Source organism: Tachyglossus aculeatus, chromosome 1, assembly GCF_015852505.1.
Source record: "Tachyglossus aculeatus isolate mTacAcu1 chromosome 1, mTacAcu1.pri, whole genome shotgun sequence".
Classification (NCBI taxonomy): domain Eukaryota; kingdom Metazoa; phylum Chordata; class Mammalia; order Monotremata; family Tachyglossidae; genus Tachyglossus; species Tachyglossus aculeatus.
The window spans coordinates 36,926,343-36,946,279 of record NC_052066.1 but is presented as its reverse complement, the minus strand read 5'-3'; the positions used below and the strand labels follow the sequence as shown (position 1 = coordinate 36,946,279).

Here is a 19,937-nt window from a genome sequence, read left to right as displayed (position 1 = left end):
GACTTTGATCATAGGAAATGCCACAGAAAAAATATAGAAAATAATGGATCTCCAGACTAGTACTAATGGTATTTATTGTGCAATCACTGGGTGCAATGTATTCAACTCTGCATGGCCCAAAAGGGAAAGATCCAACAGTTGCATAGGATTAATGGTTCTTCTAGAGAAACAGCAGTCCTGGAAGTGTTTGGTCTCTCAAAAGTTACCAAGGAACATCTGAAATATGTCAGCTGCTGTAGCTAATGTCATCAATGCTTCCAGGTAACAAGTGAATAAAGGTTGTCAGAAAAAAAAGAACTCAGTGAGCCCATTTCTCAATGGGTTAGGCTTAGGGTTATCTCTCAAGAGAGAGATGGAATTTGGAGAGGAAAGGAACTCTGATAAAATGATTATTACAGAAGTACAAAGTAAATAGTAATTAAGTGTTATTCTTTCTCCTTTCTGCATCAACTATACCCTTGGATCTTTAACCACTAAATACTTTGATACCCCACTCCTAGCCCCAAAGCACTTGAGTAAGTATCCTTCTACTCTATTTTCCCTATATAAATTACTTTGAGTCTATCTCCCTATTAAATTATGTGCTCCTTAGGGCAGGGATCATTTCTTCAATGCTAAATAATAACAATAAGAATGGAATTTATTAAGCACTTACTATGTGCAAAGCACTGTACTAAGCGCTGGGGAGGTTACAAGGTGATCAGGTTGTCCCACGGGGGGCTAACAGTCTTAATCCCCACTTTACAGATGAGGTAACTGAGGAACAGAGAAGTTAAGTTACTTGCCCAAAGTCACACAGCTGACAAGTGGCAGAGCTGGGATTTGAACCCATGACCTCTGACTCCAAAGCACATGCTCTTTCCACTGAGCCACGCTGCTTCTAAAATAGGCCAAGTGCTTAGTTCAGTGCTCTGTACATAGTAAACACGCAAAAAATACCACTGATTTAAGGTAATGAAATTGGACACAGTCACTGACCCACACAGGGCTCAAAATGAAATAATCTTATTTGAAGGTTACCTAGGTAATGTTTACATCTATAGTAGATATTGGGAGTTTTTTAGTCAGTATATTATGCCTTAAATGCTTTTCAGCAGCCCTAATAAATAAAGCAGTACTATTCACAGAGGCTAAAATGATGCTCGGTTTCTAGTATAGTTCTCTGCACTCACATCAATAAACTATGATAAATGAACCAATTAATAGTAGGTTTTGACAATGTACACTATTCCCAGGTCTGCGGTGTAGTCCATGATTGTGCTGATGTTGCTTCTGCTAGAAAAAGGAACCACAACCTCAATCTCCAAACATCATTGAATGGACATTTCTCCATACAGTTGTTTACAGTCATGGCTAGGCAAAGTTACTAAGATCAGTCAGATGACAATTAGTCCAAAATGAAAGACTGCTGGCAACAGAGCAAGAACTGCACCGTAACCGTCTGTGGTACCAAGTCAAAGCTGATGTGTTATAAAACTGAAACCTAAGGTGATTTGACAATGTTATAAACACCATTTGTCTTAACTTCAACCATACCTGGATGCTTCCAACATGTTATGTCAGACTTGGTTCTACAATATGTCAGTCGATGAAGTGTGATCCTTCACAGTGATCCCATTAGGCAGTGGTAATGGAGTTACCCCACTAATTCCCTGCAAAGTTTAAATTATGAGGTTGCCAGGCTTTCTGAGCAAGGGGGCCATGTGAGGGAAGAGGGAGACAATGCTCTGAGCTGAAAGTCTTGTAATGCGATCCAGCCCATCCCAGCTCCCAATCCAAGGAGTGTCCTTTCAGTCTGCTTTCCATAGCAGCCATGCCTGCTGAACAGGGCAACACAGCAGCTGTGTTTGTGAGATGCTCCGGGAAGCCAGAGGAAGAGTTGCACTCTGGAGAGTAGATGGAGGTGGAGAAACAGGTGGGGAGCTAGCATGCGAGACGAGAAGAGAATTCAAGTAGTATTTTGTTTTTCTATATCTATTCATTTTTCTGGAGGTCTTCTGACTCGGACTGAGTGGATCCCCATGGAGGCTGGGGTACTCAAAGTTTGCCCTTCTTTCATTTTCAGTTATTTGGGAGTTAATTAATAGGAAGCCAACTGCTTTGGACTCTTTCATCTTTCTCTGAAGCATGAGCCACTCAAACATCAGTTTGTTTTGAATACTGTCCCAGGCACCGGAGAAGATGGCTACAAATTGTAATATCCTACTTAAACACTGTCTGTAATTTACTTATTTATATTAATGTCTGTCTCTCCCTCTGAACTGTAAGCTCATTGTGGGCAGGGAATGTATCTGTTAATTGTTGTACTAGACTCTCCCAAGTGCTTAGTACAGTGCTTTGCACACAGTGAGCACTCAATAAATATAGTTACCGAATGACCAAAGTGGTGTTTTTTTTCCCTAAACCAATTGTATTTATATGCAGAGCACTGTGTAAAGAGCACTGTACTAGGATTTTGGGTGAGCACAATATAACATAGTTGGTAAACACATTCCCTGCCCACAGTGAGTTTACAGCAGAAGCTTCACTGATACTGTCCTCTCCTGGTTTTCCCCCTATTTCTCTGAAGGCTCATTCTCAGTCTCTTTCATGGGTTTTTGCCTTTCATCTCCTAACTTACCTCAAGACGCAGGTCCCATCTGCACCCACTCACTTGGAGAATTCATTTGTTCCCATGACTTCAACTACTATCTCTTTGCAGATGATTCCCAAATCCACATCTTCGGCCCTCATGTCTCTCATTCTCTGCAGTCTAATTCTTCCTCCTGCCTTCAGGATATCCCTATTTGGATGTCCCGGTGACACCTTAAATTTAGCAGGTCCAAAAATAACTCCTAATATTCCCATCCAAACCCTATCCACCACAATCCGCACTATGTTACGAACCTGTAAGCCTGGTGTTTTCTTCAACTCATCTTTCTCATGCAGCCTACATATTCAATCTGCCACCAAATTCTGTCAGTTCAACCTTCACAGCATTACTAAAACTCTCCCTTTCCTCTCCATCCAAAATGCTACCACATTAATCCAAGCATTTATCCTATCCCAATTTGACTACTGTATCCATCTTCCTTGGTGACCTCCCTGCCTCCTCTTTCCATTCCAGCCCATATTTCACACTACTGCCCAGATCATTTTTCTATAAAACCATTCAGTCTATGTTTCCCCACTCCTTGAGAAACTCCAGTGGTTGCCCATCTACCTCCTCAACAAACAGAAACTCCTTACCATGGTCTTTAAAGCTTTCAATCACCTTGCTCTCTCCTACTTTATCGTCTTACAACTCATCTAATGTCAACCTATTTACTGTACCTTGATCTTATCTATCTTACCACTGATCCCTTATCCACATCCTGCATCTCCCTCCTTCTGCATATTTGACAGACCTCCCCTGTTCCCAGCTTCAGAACCTTATTACAAGGACATCTGCTCCAAGATGCCTTTCCCAACTAAGCCCCCATATCCTCATCTCTTTCTCCCTTCTGTGTCACCCATGAACTAGAATTTGCCACTATTATTCTCTCCCTCTGCCCCAGAGCACTTACACACAAATCTGTAATTTAATGTTTTCATTTATTTATAGTAATGTCTTCCTCCCTCTCTAAACTGTAAGCTCATTGTGGGCAGTGAACATGTCTACAAACTCTATTACATTCTACTTTCCCAAGTGCTTAGTACAGAGCTCTGCACACTGGAAGCACTCAATAAATATGATTGGTTGGTTGATTGATTAATGATTACTTATTGGGTATTGAACACTGTACTAAGCTTTGGGGAACTACAATATAGAGTTGATAAACGTGTTTTCTACCCACCAGGAGTTTATCTAGAGGGGAAAACAGACATTAAAATACAACACAGATATGTATATAAGTTTCAAGGCTGGGGTAGTGATACAGTACGGACCTGAAAGTCCGAAGGTCATGAATTCTAATTGCAGATCCGCCACGTCTGCTGTGTTACCCTGGGCAAGTCACTTCACTTATCTCTGCCACAGTTACCTCATCTGTATATAATAGGAATTGAAACTGTGAGCCCCATGTGGGACAGGGAATGTGTCCAACCCGATTTGCTTGTATCCAACCCTGTGCTTTGTACAGTGCCTGACATACAATATGCACTTAACACACCACTAATTTTTAAATTAATATTATTATCATCATTATTATGTGCTCAAAGGGAACAACTTTACGCAGAGAAGCCAGAGTTGGCTTAAAAGACAAAATCAAGGTCAGGCGTGAGAGTAGATGGTCAAAAAAGAGAATGGTTCTGTAAAAGGACAGATTTAATCATACTGTTTAAGTAGTATCTCACAGTTTGCAGCCATCTTCTCCAGCACCCAGGATAGTATTCAACACAAACTGATGTTTGTGTCTGCCACCTGCCTGTTCGCCCTCATGCCCCCATTTCTCCATCTCCATTTTGGCTCTGGTGTAAAACCTTCAGAATAAAGAAAAAAAAATTAAAGAAAATAAAAAGAATGAAGACTTTTTTAAAAAAATAAAAAGAATACTTTAATTCTCTTCTCCTCCTGCCTTCCCCCACCCAACTTTTCTCCACTTCCATCTTGCCTTCAGAGTAAAATCTTCAGAATAAAGGGAAAGGGGGGGGAAAGGAAAGGATAACAAAGGAAAAAGAAAACAAGAAGAGGTAAGAAAAAGAAATGAAAAAACATTAAAAAGGGACAACTTCAATTATCTTCCTCGCTTGCCTGCCCCCACCTCCATGATTGCTCCAGGAGAGTGTGTGTTGCATCATGCCTGGGAGAAGAGAAGGAGTCGGGGGGGTGTCACCAAGTAGAAGAGCACTTCGACCCCTTTTCCTCGAAGTTGGAAGACTTGATAGTATGCCCAGACAAGTTTGGGTATCAAACACACCATTGCCATGCAAATCTTACTCCAGTTGCAGCACTATCTGGAACTCAACTTTCTCACTGAAACTGCTTTCATGCCCTGAAGTTCCCTTCCACCACAAAGTATGAATTGGACTAATAATAATAATGGCATTTGTTAAGCACTTACTATGTGCAAAGCACTGTTCTCAGCGCTGGGGGGAGAAACAAGGTGATCAAGTTGTCCCACGTGTGGCGGAGCGGGATTCGAACCCATGATCGCTGACTCCAAAGCCCGTGCTCTTTCCACTGAGCCACGCTGCTTCTCTTGAGGACTACTGAGGAAACTTTATGCTGCTTTTGGAAAATGCTTTTGAGAATGGAAGGTGGAAGTTATTTACTCTAAAAAAATGATTATGTGCGTGTTAGAATATTGTAAGCTACCTGCTATTTCACTGACCCATTGGCACAAATTACCTATGTAGGCCATTTATTTTAGGTTTATTTTATAGTCTCTGAAAAGATAAGCCTTTATGACTTACATTGGCTTTTTCAGGGATTCATAGCAGATATTTTGTCCTGGTAGTTAGATAGAGAAGAGTTACATGGTGTCCAGTTGGTGAGATTAAAGCACTTCTATTTTTACTGTGGCAGAAAAGAACAAGCCAGAGGGAACACTCTGGAGCTAATTTCTATGTATTGTGTTTAGATTAATAAAGCTACAACCTAAAGATCTGCTTCAGTAGAAAACTGCTGAGTCTTTGTTGCCTGAGGGGTTATGGCTTTGGTGAGAAGTCCACAGTACAGGAAAATAAACTAGTGGAAACTAACTTAGGAAAATGCAGCAACTATGATGAGTTTTCCTGACCCTGGCCACCCCCTAAGCCAAACTTCCTAGCCTGGCACAGCTGTAGTTTTGATTTCAGCCACACTTAGACTTACCAACCTTTTAAGTGTTAACAATAATAATAATAGTAATAATAATAATGATTGTTGCTATTGTTAAGTGGTTACAATGTGCTTACACTGTACTAAGCTGGGGTGTCAATACAGTGTTAACAGCTAATTGAATCTGGTTGGTCTGTAATCAGGCAGCTCTACAGTGTATTAGCGAACTTTGAGGTTGGTGGTAAATTACAAAACACCAGCTATCTCTCTGGCCACTCATTCTCATTCTCATTCTTTATCTCAGAGGAGGAAGGCTCCTCCTCTGCCTTCCACCCCCTATCTGTGGGAGTCCCTCAAGTCTCAGTTCTGGGTTCCCTTCTGCTCTCCACCTATACCCACTCCCTTGGAAAACTCATTCGCTCCTATGGCCTCAACTATCATCCCTAACAAATCAACATTTTTAGCCCTGATCTCTCTCCTTCTCTGCAATCTTGGCATTTGTTCCTGTCATCAGGACATCTCTACTTAGATATTCCGCTGACAACTCAAATTTAACATATCCAAACTGAACTCCTCATTTTCCCACCTCAACCCAGTCCCCTACTGACTTTTCTATCACTATAGATGGCATCACCATCCTTCCCTTCTCAGAAATCCATAATCTGGACATTTTCCTCAACTTATCTCTCTCATTTCAACCCAATTATTCAATTAGTCACCAAATCCTGCCAGTTCATCATTTACAACATCGATGAAATCTGCCCTTTCCTCTCCATCCAAACTGTTATCACATTAATCCAAGCACTTACCCTATGCTGCCTTGATTACTGCATTGATCTCCTCACCCCATACTTCACTCTGCCAGTGGGATAATTCAGTCCATGTTTTCCCACTCCTCCAGAACCTCCAACATTGTGCATCCACTTCCACATCAAACAGAAACTCCTTACCATCAGCTTTAAAACATTCAATTGATCAACCATATTTATCAAGCACTATGTGCAGAGAACTGTACTAAGCTCTTAGGAGAGCACAATACAACAGAATTGCAGATACATTCGCTGTCCACAATGAATTTACAGTCTAGAGACAAGTTTAAAGTCTAGATCACCTTAGCCTACTCTATTGTACCTTGCTGTTTACCTGCTACCACCCAGCCCACCCACTTGGCTACTCTGAGGCCAACCAATGCACTGTACCTGTATCTCATCTAGCTCATCACTGACCATTTGGCCAAATCTTGCCTCTGGCCTGAAATATCCACCCCCTATTCATCACTCTCCTCACTTTTAAAACTTTATTAAAAGCACATTTGCTCCTGGAGGCTCTCCCGGACTAAGCCCTTATTTCCTCTTGCCCCACTTCCTTCTGCATCACCCTTGCACTTGGACTTGTACCCTTTATTTACCCTTCCCTAACCCCTACAGCACTCATGTTTATATCTATAATTTATTTATAATAACATCTGTCCAAGACTGAACTCCTTGTCTTCCCTCCCAAACCCTGCCTTCTCCCTGATTTTCCCATCTCTGTTGACGGCACTACCATCCTTCCCGTCTCACAAGCCCGCAAACTTGGTGTCATCCTCGACTCCACTCTCTCGTTCACCCCTCACATCCAAGCCGTCACCAAAACCTGCCAGTCTCAGCTCCACAACATTGCCAAGATCAGCCCTTTCCTGTCCATCCATACCGCTACCCTGCTCGGTCAAGCTCTCATCCTATCCCGTCTGGACTACTGCACTAGCCTTCTCTCTGATCTCCCATCCTCGTGTCTCTCTCCACTTCAATCCATACTTCATGCTGCTGCCCGGATTATCTTTGTCCAGAAACGCTCTGGACATATTACTCCCCTCCTCAAAAACCTCCAATGGCTACCGATCAATCTGCGCATCAGGCAGGAACTCCTCACCCTGGGCTTCAAGGCTCTCCATCACCTCGCCCCCTCCTACCTCACCTCCCTTCTCTCCTTCTACAGCCCACCCCGCACCCTCCGCTCCTCTGCCGCTAATCTCCTCACCGTACCTCGTTCTCGCCTGTCCTGCCATCGACCCCCGGCCCACGTCATCCCCCGGGCCTGGAATGCCCTCCCTCTGCCCATCCGCCAAGCTAGCTCTCTTCCTCCCTTCAAGGCCCTACTGAGAGCTCACCTACTCCAGGAGGCCTTCCCAGACTGAGCCCCTTCCTTCCTCTCCCCCTCGTCCCCCTCTCCATCCCCCCCATCTTACCTCCTTCCCTTCCCCACTGCACCTGTACATATGTATATACGTTTGTACATATTTGTTACTCTATTTATTTATTTTACTTGTACATATCTATTCCATTTATTTTATTTTGTTAGTATGTTTGGTTTTGTTCTCTGTCTCTCCTTTTTAGACTGTGAGTCCACTGTTGGGTAGGGGCTGTCTCTATATGTTGCCAACTTGTACTTCCCAAGCGCTTAGTACAGTGCTCTGCACACAGTAAGCGCTCAATAAATACAATCGATGATGATGATGATCTGTCTCTGCCCTAGACTGTAAGCTCACTGAAGGTAGGGAATGTGTTTGCTAATTCTGTTGTATTGTCTCTGTATGTTGCCAACTTGTACTTCCCAAGCACTTAGTACAGTGCTCTGCACACGGTAAGCACTCAATAAATACGATTGATTGATTGTATTGTGCTGGTTCAATCTGTCATCCTATCCCAACTGGATTTCTGCATCAGCCTCCTCTCTGATCTCCCATCCCCCTGTCTCTCCCCACTTCAATCTATACTTCACGCTGCAGCCCAGATCATCTTTCTGCAGAAACGCTCTGGGCATGTTACTCGCCACTTCAAAAATCTCCAGTGGCTGCCAATAAACCTTTGATTCAGGCAAAAACTCCTCACTCTAGGCTTCAAGGATGTCCATCACCTTGTCCCCTCCTACCTCACCTCCCTTCTTTCCTTCTACAGCCAAGCCCGCACCCTCCGCTCCTCTGCCGCTAACCTCCTCACCGTGCCTCATTCTTGCCTGTGCCACCATCGACCCCCAGCCCACGTCCTCCCCCTGGCCTGGAATGCCCTCCCTCCACACATCTGCCAAGGTAGCTCTCTTCCTCCCTTCAAAGCCCTACTGAGAGTTCACATCCTCCAGGAGGCATTCCCAGACTGAGCCCCCTCCTTCCTTTCCCCCTTTCCACCCCCCGCCCTACCTCCTTCCCCTCCCCACAGCACCTGTATATATGTTTGTACAGATTTATTCCTCTATTTATTTTACTTGTACATATTTACTATTCTATTAACTTTATTTTGTTAATATGTTTTGTTTTGTTGTCCGTCTCCCCCTTCTAGACTGTGAGCCCACTGTTGGGTAGGGACCGTCTCTATATGTTGCCAACTTGTACTTCCCAAGCACTTAGTACAGTGCTCTGCACACAGTAAGCGCTCAATAAATATGATTGAATGAATGAATGAATGCTCTCCCAAGAGCTTAGTACAGCTCTCTGCATAGTTAGCACTCAATAAATATGATTGATAGTCAAAAAAGTGGAACACGGTTTCAATATTATCAATAACATCCGTGACAAAGTTAATAGGCAAGTGATTTGTAAGGTGAAGGGTGGGGGTTTGAGGAGGGATTTAAGTCAGAAATGGCTGGTTTGGACAATGGGCATAGTAATCAATAAGGATGGAGATTGTTGAGGGGGGGACAAGAGACCACAGGTAAACGGATGGTTAGGATAAGTTTGAAATTGATGAGGTTGTCCTGACATCTGAATTTCCACCAGCAGCACTCTGTGGCTCGAGCACCAATCAATCAATCAATCAATCAATCATATTTATTGAGCACTTACTGTGTGCAGAGCACTGTACTAAGCGCTTGGGAAGTACAAGTTGGCAACATATAGAGACAGTCCCTACCCAACAATGGGCTCACAGTCTAGAAGGGACCAAGGTGGTGGGTGGGGGGAAGGAGGAGACGGGAAGGGCCAGGCAAGGGGGACATGTAGGGAGGTAATGGAAAAGGACAGGGACGCGATGACTAGAGGAAGGGGATTTGAGGGGACATGGTGAGGTCTGAGCCATTTAGGAGAGAACGTACCTAGCAGCAGCAGCAGCTGTTTAGTCTGGAGTTTCCAGTGATTAAGCACAGAACTGAATTGTGGGTTCTTCAGGTGTGTGGGAAGGAACATATCCAGCAGCTCCCAGCCAGGGGGAATCTTTAAGAGTGAATAGGCATATGTTGATGTATAATTAGGCATCTATGTTGACGTGCAAATAGACAGTTCTCACCCCTGTGTCAGAATGCTCCTCCTGACCTGAGTTCTCAGCTGTGTATCCAGGCAGGGTGAGATCCCATCTGATGAAGGAATGGCTAGATTTCCCTCTTCAGTTGTAGCCAACAATGGGTCCAAAGCTCTGGCAGCTAGCTCGCGGCCAAGGGTCAACATACTTTGCAGTCAGCACAGCTGCTGGTGTGCAGAATAAGGCTGAGGGGCAGTCAGCATCCTACAGATAATAATAATAAAAATAATAATGGTATTTGCTAAGAGCTTACTCTGTTCCAAGCACTGTTCTATGTGCTGGGGTAGATACAAATTAATTAGGTTGGACACAGTTCCTGTCCCACATGGGGCTCGGGAATGTGAGCCCCACTCCTAATCCCCATTTTGCAGACGAGGAAACTGAGGCCCAGCCAGGTCTCAAGTGATTAAAGAGTCCTATTTTTTGTCACAAACCCAGTAACAATTATGGTATTTTTTTTTAGCACTTACTATGTCCCAGACAGTGTACTAAGTGCCGGCAATATGATTAAGTTCCGGTCCCACATGGGGCTCACAGTCTTAGTGCCCATTTTACAGGTGAGGTTACAGAGGCACAGGGAAGTGAAGTGACTTGCCCAAGGTCATACAGCAGACAAGTGGCAGAACAGGGATTAGAACCCAGGACTTTCTGACTCGAAGGCCATGTTCTATCCACTAGGCCACGTTGCTTGTGACTTCCATCTTTCTCCTTAATGTGAATGCCATAGATTATCAACATGAAAAGATTCATTCGGTAGATGGGTGTGTTCTTTTTATTACATGGATTTAAGCATTTTTCAGGGGAATAAAAATAATTCTTGATCAGCGAGCAGAAAATAAGCGTACTCTCCCTAGACCGTCTGAACTTCCTGAGGTTCGAAATTTGTGATAATGCTAAAAATTCCTTAATTCCCTAGAATTTTAAAATCCTTGGGTCGTCTCTAATTTTGGAATTTCTCTTTCAAATGCCACAATCCGATAGGTTTGTGGAAAGTGTTGCTTGTGGCTTAGACTGTGAGCCCACTGTTGGGTAGGGACTGTCTCTATGTGTTGCCAATTTGTACTTCCCAAGCGCTTAGTACAGTGCTCTGTACATAGTAAGCGCTCAATAAATACGATTGACTGATTGTGGCATCACAGGCAGCAGCTGTTTTGTCTGTTGGCTTTTCTTCAGGGACAATGAAGTGTTATTGATACATATGATAATATAAATAAAGAATAAATAATTGATAAATATATTTTTTTCCAACTTGTACTTCCCAAGAGCTTAGTACAGTGCTCTGCACACAGTAAGCTCTCAATAAATACGATTGATTGATTGATTGATCAACTCACTAAGCGGGGCAGGGCATTCAGCTCACCTGCCCAAACAAGACTCTTCAGGCAGCAGATCCAAGACAGTTCAGCAGTGATGTGCCTGCTCTCCTTATGACCTGGACCTCCCTCTCTCTACTCATCCCATCTCGACTGTGAACCCATTGTTGGGTAGGGACCGTCTCTTTATGTTCCCAACTTTTACTTCCCAAGTGCTTAGTACAGTGCTCTGCACAGAGTAAGCGCTCAATAAATACGATTGAATGAATGAAAATCCCATCACATCAATTGACACCACCTGACTATTTAACATTCTCATCCATTATGGCCCCACCTTCCTCCCCAGTACAGGACATTCCTCTCAGGGACTAGACCTCTCCCCAGTCCAAACAGTCACAATATTCTGGCTTTTCTCGCAAATTTGTGCCTGGACGTTTTAGTGCCTGTGGCCCCACCCCAACTGCTCATCTTCCTGAATACTGTTTTTGTCTCTGAAAGTCTGGGTTGGCAAGCTTACTACCAGGATGGGGAATTTACTGCCCTCAAATGGTAAACTCCTTGAGGGTGGAGATCATGTCTATCAAATGTTCTGTGCGCTCCCAAGCACTTAGTACTTTGTTCTTCCTAAAGGAAGCACTCAATAAATACCATTTCAATTGATTGAGGAGGGAAGGTGAAGTAGAAGGTGCCTGGATATTTTGCCTCTCCATGAGCCCCGCTTTCAGAGCCTAAGGCCATTCTACCAGTATTTTGTTTGTTTTGCGGGGGTTGCTTTTAATAATAATAATAATAATAATAATAATAATAATAATAATAATGGCATTTGTTAAGCATTTACTATTTGCCAAGCACTGTTCTAAGCGCTGGGGGGATACAAGGTAATCAGGTTGTCTCATGTGGGGCTGACAGTCTTAATCCCCGTTTTACAGATGAGGGAACTGAGGCCCAGAGAAGTCAAGTGACTTGACTTCTTGTCTTGATGTTGCCCAAAGTCACACAGCTGACAAGTGGTGGAGCAGGGATTAGAACTCAGGCTCTTTCCACTGAGCTATGCTGCTTCTCTTTATGCCTATGGTTCTGGCTTCTGTAGTTACAAGGAGAAGCAAAGCATTTTAATGTAGTGATCCAATCATAAAATTGAAATGGAATTTTATATGGCATTTCTTCTACACAACTGAACCAATTCCATTTAAGAGATATGAACATTTTGTATAAGCATGAGTACCTCTTGAAATAATAATAATAATAGTAATAATGGCATTTATTAAGCGCTTGCTATGTGCAAAGCACTGTTCTAAGCGCCAGGGAGGTTACAAAGTGATCAGGTTGTCCCACAGTGGGGCTCACAGTCTTAATCCCCATTTTACAGATGAGGTAACTGAGGCCCAGAGAAATTAAGTGACTTGCCCAAAGTCACACAGCTAAGTGGTGGAGCCGGGATTTGAACCCCTGAAGTCTGACTCCAAAGCCCATGTTCTTTCCAATGAGCCATGCTGCTTCTCAATATCTTCTAGACTGTGAGCCCACTGTTGGGCAGGGACCGTCTCTATATGATGCCAACTTGTACTTCCCAAGCGCTTAGTACAGTGCTCTGCACACAGTAAGCGCTCAATAAATATGATTGAATGAATGAATGAATCAATATCAATATCAACATCAATAATGGAAATATCCCATTAGAATGTACTAATAGTTACCAAGGGTTACTTACTGCAGAATTACGCCACTAACTATAGTAACTTTACCTCAGTAGTATATTTCAGGAAACAAGTCCTTTACATGGTGCCCCTTCCCTAATTTCCACCTTCCCTACCCTATTTCACTCTCTCTTCTCCTTTACCTCTCCGTATATACTCCAGTATGCTTTAAGACAACACTATTGCATCTCCAGAAAAAAAAAAAACAGTCAGTCATCGCTGTTAAGTGCTTACTGTGTGCCAAGCACTGTACTAAGCACTTGGAGCAGATCAATATCAATATAAAAGAGTTGGGAGGCACATTCCCTGACCACAATAAGCTTACAGTCTAGCCACCAGTCTGTTCTTTTAGAGGATGATAATAATAATAATAATAATAATAATAACAATAATAATAATGGTATTTGTTAAGTGCTTTCTGTGTGTCAGGCACTATACTAAGTGCTGGGGTGGATACAAGCAAATTGGATTGGATACAGTTCCTCACAATCTCAATCCTCATTTTATAGATGAGGTTGATAGCCTCTTTCTTGCCAGGATAATGGAATAATCGGAGACCTAGTATTAATCTGGATCCCTGTTTCCCACATCCAGGAGATTTTCAGGAGGAATAGTAGGGGAGTTGAACTGATTGGTTGTTTCAGAGAAGTCAAAGCATCTGCAAATCCCCACAGCAGCTACCCCATGACCCTGGCCCATCCCTCCCCAACTAATGGGCTCAGGTTTCACAAGGAGAGGGGGTTGATAACTGGTTAACCTTTCAACATCATTATGGACAAAACCCATCCTGTAGATGGGCCAAATCCTGTCTTCAAAATTTTTAGAATTTGGAATATTTAAACTATCTGGAGCCCGAGGGTGATTCCTTCCCACTGGTGATGCAGTGCTGGTTGTGTTGACGTATTATTATTTTTGCTGAATTTACTGCACAATATTTTCAATCTGTATGTGTGCATCCTCTCCTTGCCTTGTGGATTGTGAGCCTCGTGTAGCCAGGGACACTATCTTAATCATTATTCTTTTCCCTTTTCCCAACATTTAGTATTGGCTTAGCCCAGAGACAAAAGAAATAGCATAAACAAACCATCTATAAACCATTTCCTTATTAGAAAGAATAAAACTGAAACATGCTTTATTAACGAAATGTCATGTCAATATCTTGAACTGGTTGTAAAAAAGTGAAAGATAAAGAAACCCAAATTTAATTTTTCTATAAAACTTACTCTTCCATTTAGTCTAAATACACACATAACCATTGGACTAAATAAGATTTACTGAATTTAACATTCCTCAAAACAAACACTTGGAATGATTTGCTGTGATGCTATTTTGAACCACCCAAGAATACTCACGCTGGAAGAACACAGGAAGGAAGCATTTGAAAATGATGAAAATAAAAGTTTAAAAGGGAAAGCAATGCATTCATTTTGATTTCAAAAAGCCAAGTTATTTTGCAGTCTTAAACACAAATTAACAGTAGCTCCAGATCCACTAACCAGTGTTAGTCTCTAAAATGTGCAACTCAAACTATGCTGTCAGTGCCTCTTTCTAATTTTCAAGAATCAGATACAACATCCCAATGTTCTTCTCTGTAAATTGGGGTCCTAGTTGCTTTGATCTCTCCTCAATGACTTGAGAGCAGATTGATGTCTAAAACAAGGAGCTTCCCTAGCAAACTTGTTGATACATTTTCAACTCTGTACTTAATTATGGAATTATTAATTCCATGTTCATCGCTATTTTAAAATGAAACAATTTAAGCAATGACTATTGTCTAAGTTGCTCTTGTTGTTGGTCCAGGGGAAAGAGTACTGCTCCAGAAATCACATGTAGTACATGACACACCATTCAATCAATGCACTCCTTCCTCATATCAGACGAGTAATTGCTCTCACCCACTTAAAGTCTTATTGAAGGCACAGCTCCTCCAAGAAGCCTTCCCTGACTAACTCTCCTCTCCTCTTCTCCCACTCCCTTCTGCGTCACCCTGACTTGCTGCCTTCATTCATCCTCCCTCCCAGCCCTGCAGCACATATGTATATATCTGTCATTCACTTATTTATTTATTCATATTAATGTCTGTCCCTCCTCCAGACTGAGCTCGTTGTGGATAGGGAATGTGTCTGTTTGTTGTTATATTGCACTCTTCCAAGCTCTATTGAATGAGTCGATAGTATTTACTGAGTGCTTACGGTGGTCAGAGCATTCATTCAATTCATTCAATCATATTTATTGAGCGCTTACTGTGTGCAGAGCACTGTACTAAGCACTTGGAAAGTACAATTCAGCAACAAATAGAGATAATCCCTACTCAACAACAGGCTCACAGTCTAGAGCACTGTACTAAGTGCTTTGAAGAATACAGTATAACACAGTTGGTAGATACATTCCCTGCCCACAATTACCTTACAGTCTAGAAGGGAGACAGACATTAACGTAAATAATGAGAAGCAGCATGGCCTATGGATAGAGAGCATGGCCCAGGAATCAGAAGGATCTGGATCCTCTTCTGGTTCTCCTACTTTGTCCCCTGTGTGATCGTCTCTGTGCCTCAGTTCCTTCATCTATAAAATGAGGATTAAGACTGTGAGCCTCATGATGTACGTGGATTGTATCCAACCTGATTAGCTTGTATTCATCAGTGCCTGGCACCTAGTAAGCACTTAACTAATTCCATAAAAAAATATGGATATGTACATTTAAGATAATTTGCCCTCTGCCATGGATGAAGCACAAAACAGTTGTAGAAGACATACAATTGTATGTAGGATTTCCTGCCTACCGGAAGTCCTAACTCCCATAAACACCTTCAGGGAATCCCTCCCCATCCCATCACAAGTAGAAAATGTCTAGATACTAGCAGTGACCTAGTGGATATAGCACAGGGCTGGGAGTCAGAGGACCTGACTTTAAATCCCGGCTCCACCACTTGCAGGCTGCATGACCTTGGTCAAGTCACTTCACTTCTCCAGACTTCAGTTTCCTCATCAGTATAATGCATGTTCAATTTTTCCCCCTCACCCTTAGGCTGTGAGTCCCAAGCAGGAGTAGGGCTGGATCCGACTTGATTATCTTGTATCCACAGCGATACTTAACACGGTGTTTTGCGCATAGTAATCACCTAACAAATACCACTATTGTTATGATTTAGGACCAAATCATCTGTATCCCCTGAGTCCAATTTTACAGGGAAACAGGACAAACAGAACGCGTCAGGACTTATAAGGTAGACTTAAAAAGGGTAAAAATCACTCGAAGCCTAATATCTACATGTGAAAACATATAATCTCTTCAAGCTCCCTATAAGCAATCTGGAAAAAGACGTGGTAGAAGTTGTGTTGGGGACAGGTATGAGGGTGGCTCTTAGGAGCAGGGAATGGGATGGAATGGGAATGGATGCTGCATTATTCAGGGAGTGGACAAATATTGCCTAAAGAGAGGAACACAGAACTCATCTGCGTCAGCCTTTCACCCGTGGCAAGCTATCTCCCTGCTGGCTTTTGGCAGGGTGAAGCATTTAGTGGTTACCCAGGGAAAGCTCGGGGATAGGCCCCAATGGAGACTTGTAATCATTTTTTCCTGAAAACCTGACTACTGTAAGATAAGCATCAGTTTGACCCAGCAACAGCACCTACTAACTCTATTACATTGTACTTTCCCAAGTGCTTAGTATAGTGCTCTGCACACAGTAAGCACTTAATAAAAACCATTGATTGAGAATAAAATTTGGGGCACCTGTCCCTCATGTGCAAAATGGGGATGAAATGCTCGTCTCTCCCTCCCCCTCCCCTTTTGACTGTGAGCCCCCCGTGGGACAGGGATTGTGTCCGACCTGATTATCTTTGTATTCATTCGTTCCTTCAATTGTATTTATTGAGCACTTACTGTGTGCAGAGCACTATACTAAGTGCTTGGGAGAGGACAATGCCACAATAGACACATTCCTTGCCAACAATGAGCTCAGAGGGATATTAATATAAATAAATAAATGACAGATATGGGCATAAATGCTGTGGGGCTGGGAGTGGGGATTAATAAAGGGAGCAAGTCAGAGTGACGCAGAAGGGAGTGGGAAAAGAAGAAAGGAGGGATTAGTTAGGCAAAGCCTCTTGGAGGAGAAGGACATGTATATAGCTATAATTCTATTTATTCTGATGATATCGATACCTGTCCACATGTTTTTTTGTCATCTGTCTCCCCCTTCCAGACTGTGAGCCCATTGTTGGGCAGGGACCATATCTATATGTTGCGGATTTGTACTTCCCAAGCACTTAGTATGGTGCTCTGCACACAATAAGCAATCAATAAATACGATTGAATGAATATGACCGTCCAACATTTCTGTCTCATAGTTATATTTGTTGCACCATTGGTTGCAATGATCTGTACTGAGGGTGTGGACAAGAATCAGAGCGCTGTACTATGCAGATAAAAGAGTACAATAAAATAGAATTAGACACGTTACCAGCCCACAACAATTTTACAGTCTAGAGAAGTACAAAACAAATGAATGACACATTACCTGTCCCAACATTGCTTACACTATAATCTGGAAGACAGACTAAAGTATTTACAAACAGAATAGTAACAATAAAAATTGAGTTTTTAATTTCATAAACAAAAACAAGTGCTGAAAGTTCCTATTGTCTTAAGGTATAGAGTTTTATATGCTCTGGATTCATTTTCAGAGAATCATTTTGCTCATCACATTTCAAAAAAAGAGGAGTACAAGTAATAATAATAATAATAATGGCATTTATTAAGTGCTTACTATGTGCAAAGCACTGCTCTAAGTACTGGGGAGGTTACAAGATGATCAGGTTGTCCCACTGGGGGCTTACAGTCTTCATCCCCATTTTAAAGATGAGGGAACTGAGGCCCAGAGAAGTGAAGTGACTTGCCCAACATCACACAGCTGACAATTGGCAGAGGCTGGATTTGAACCCATGACCTTTGACTCCAAAGCCCGTGCTCTTTTCCACTGAGCCACACTGCTTCTGTAGAAGCAGCGGTTGGGCAAACTGTACACAGTCAGTTGTCTTGTCAAAAGCTGAAATGCTATATCTTCATTATGCGGACTGAAATATAAATGCCAAGGTCTTATGCAAATAAAGACATACAGTAGAGCCACACAGAAATCATATTTCTTAAATGTCACTTGAATGCCAGTAGCTCCTCATTACCTCATGTTTTCTTTTTAATTACTTATTTATGCTTAAATTAAAATGGGAATAATCCCACTCACCTCAAGGGCCAGTTGCAAATTAGCACAAACTTTCATCTTTCTTATCTGTGTTATCCATATTACAATTCTCTTTTACAACTTAATAGGAAAAATGTAATTTCAGTTAACATCTATATCCATTTCCCATGCTCCTCAGCTGCATGCATACAGACTTTTGGTTTTTCATGCAATTCCCAACATTCACTGCCTGCTTCCATTATAAGGGAGAGAATAGCCAACTCCTCTTCCCTGGGTTTCTCACTGGTCCCAGCTCCAGCCCAGGAATGACTCATTTGCTGAATTTCTCAATCTTCGGATTGTTAGGAAGGCTAAAGCTGAAGCAGTCACAGTGGCTGTCACATCTAGGACTATTGTTTTCAGCCATGACAACCCTGAAATCGTCCTTCTCTAGCCCCAGTACCTAGTTCTTCAGGTCTCAATAGACACTGTCTTTCTTTATAATTATTTTTACATTTTTCAAATGTTTTCCTTAGCCATCTGTCACCTGCCCTATCTCGGCCTCACTCAGGTCGGACACCCTTGGAGACCAATCAATCAATCAATCAATCGTATTTATTGAGCGCTTACTGTGTGCAGAGCTCTGTGCTAAGCACTTGGGAAGTACAAGCTGGCAACATATAGAGACAGTCCCTACCCAACAGTGGGCTCACAGTCTAGAAGGGGGAGATAGAGAACAAAACCAAACATACTAACAAAATAAAATAAATAGGATAGATATGTACAAGTAAAATAAATAAATAGATAAATAGAGTAATAAATATGTACAAACATATATACATATATACAGGTGCTGTGGGGAAGGGAAGGAGGTAAGATGTGGGGGATGGAGAGGGGGACAAGGGGGAGAGGAAGGAATGGGCTCAGAGACCAGGTACTCTGTCATTATCAGAGATGTGTACTTCTTTCCCAGCTTTTAATAATAGTAGTAGGAGCAACAGTCCCTCTCAGAATGGCACCTGGAGAGTTTCCAGGACTCTACCAATCTTGGCTATGGGAGGGAGAGTCAAGCAGAGGCCTATCCATTCCATTCCTAGTTTAGGAAGTGGCTAGTGAGTGGAAGGCAATCTGCTACAAGTCAAAACTCACCTGTGCTAGGCAGCAGTTGCATGGAAGAGAGTTGAGGGCAGAGACTGAAGTTTACTGTGCCAAAGAAGGCAGTAGTAAATGACTTCTGTATTTTTACCCAAAAAACTCCATAGATACACTACTAGAATGATTGCAGATGAAGGTGGGGTGTTTTGGGAGAGGTGTGTCCGTGGAGACAACTCGACAGCATAAGACACGTAGCAGCAGCAGCAGCAGCAGCGATATTTATTGAGCTCCCAGTTGGTGCAGTGCATGGGACTAGGAGCTTGGAAAGTGGAGAGTAAAAATATGTTATTCACTGTCCAGAACAATTTATAATCTAACAGGAAAGACAAACAAAAGTATTCATAACTAGAGTGATCAAAATAAATGATTGAGTATATTAAAGTGAATTCATATTAAAATGAATACACACACACACACACACGTTAAGGAGGGTGAAAAAGTTCATAAGTGCTAAATTTGGCTGAAGGATGAGATGGCCCAGAATATTGAGAAATTGGAGAAAGCCTCAATCAATCATACTTGAGTGCTTACTCTTGGGAAAATACAATATAACAGAGTGGGTAGAAATATTTCCTGCCGACAATGAGCTTCAAGTCTAGAGGG

The 19,937-nt window shown here is 42.4% G+C and overlaps 1 non-coding gene across 1 annotated transcript; it reads left to right on the top strand.

Annotated features, from left to right (window-relative positions):
- Positions 1-19,180: 19,180 nt before the first annotated feature.
- On the top strand, positions 19,181-19,318 carry LOC119937725. The gene has a single exon (XR_005454191.1). It is a non-coding gene; the product is annotated as a small nucleolar RNA SNORA7 (small nucleolar RNA).
- Positions 19,319-19,937: the final 619 nt, after the last annotated feature.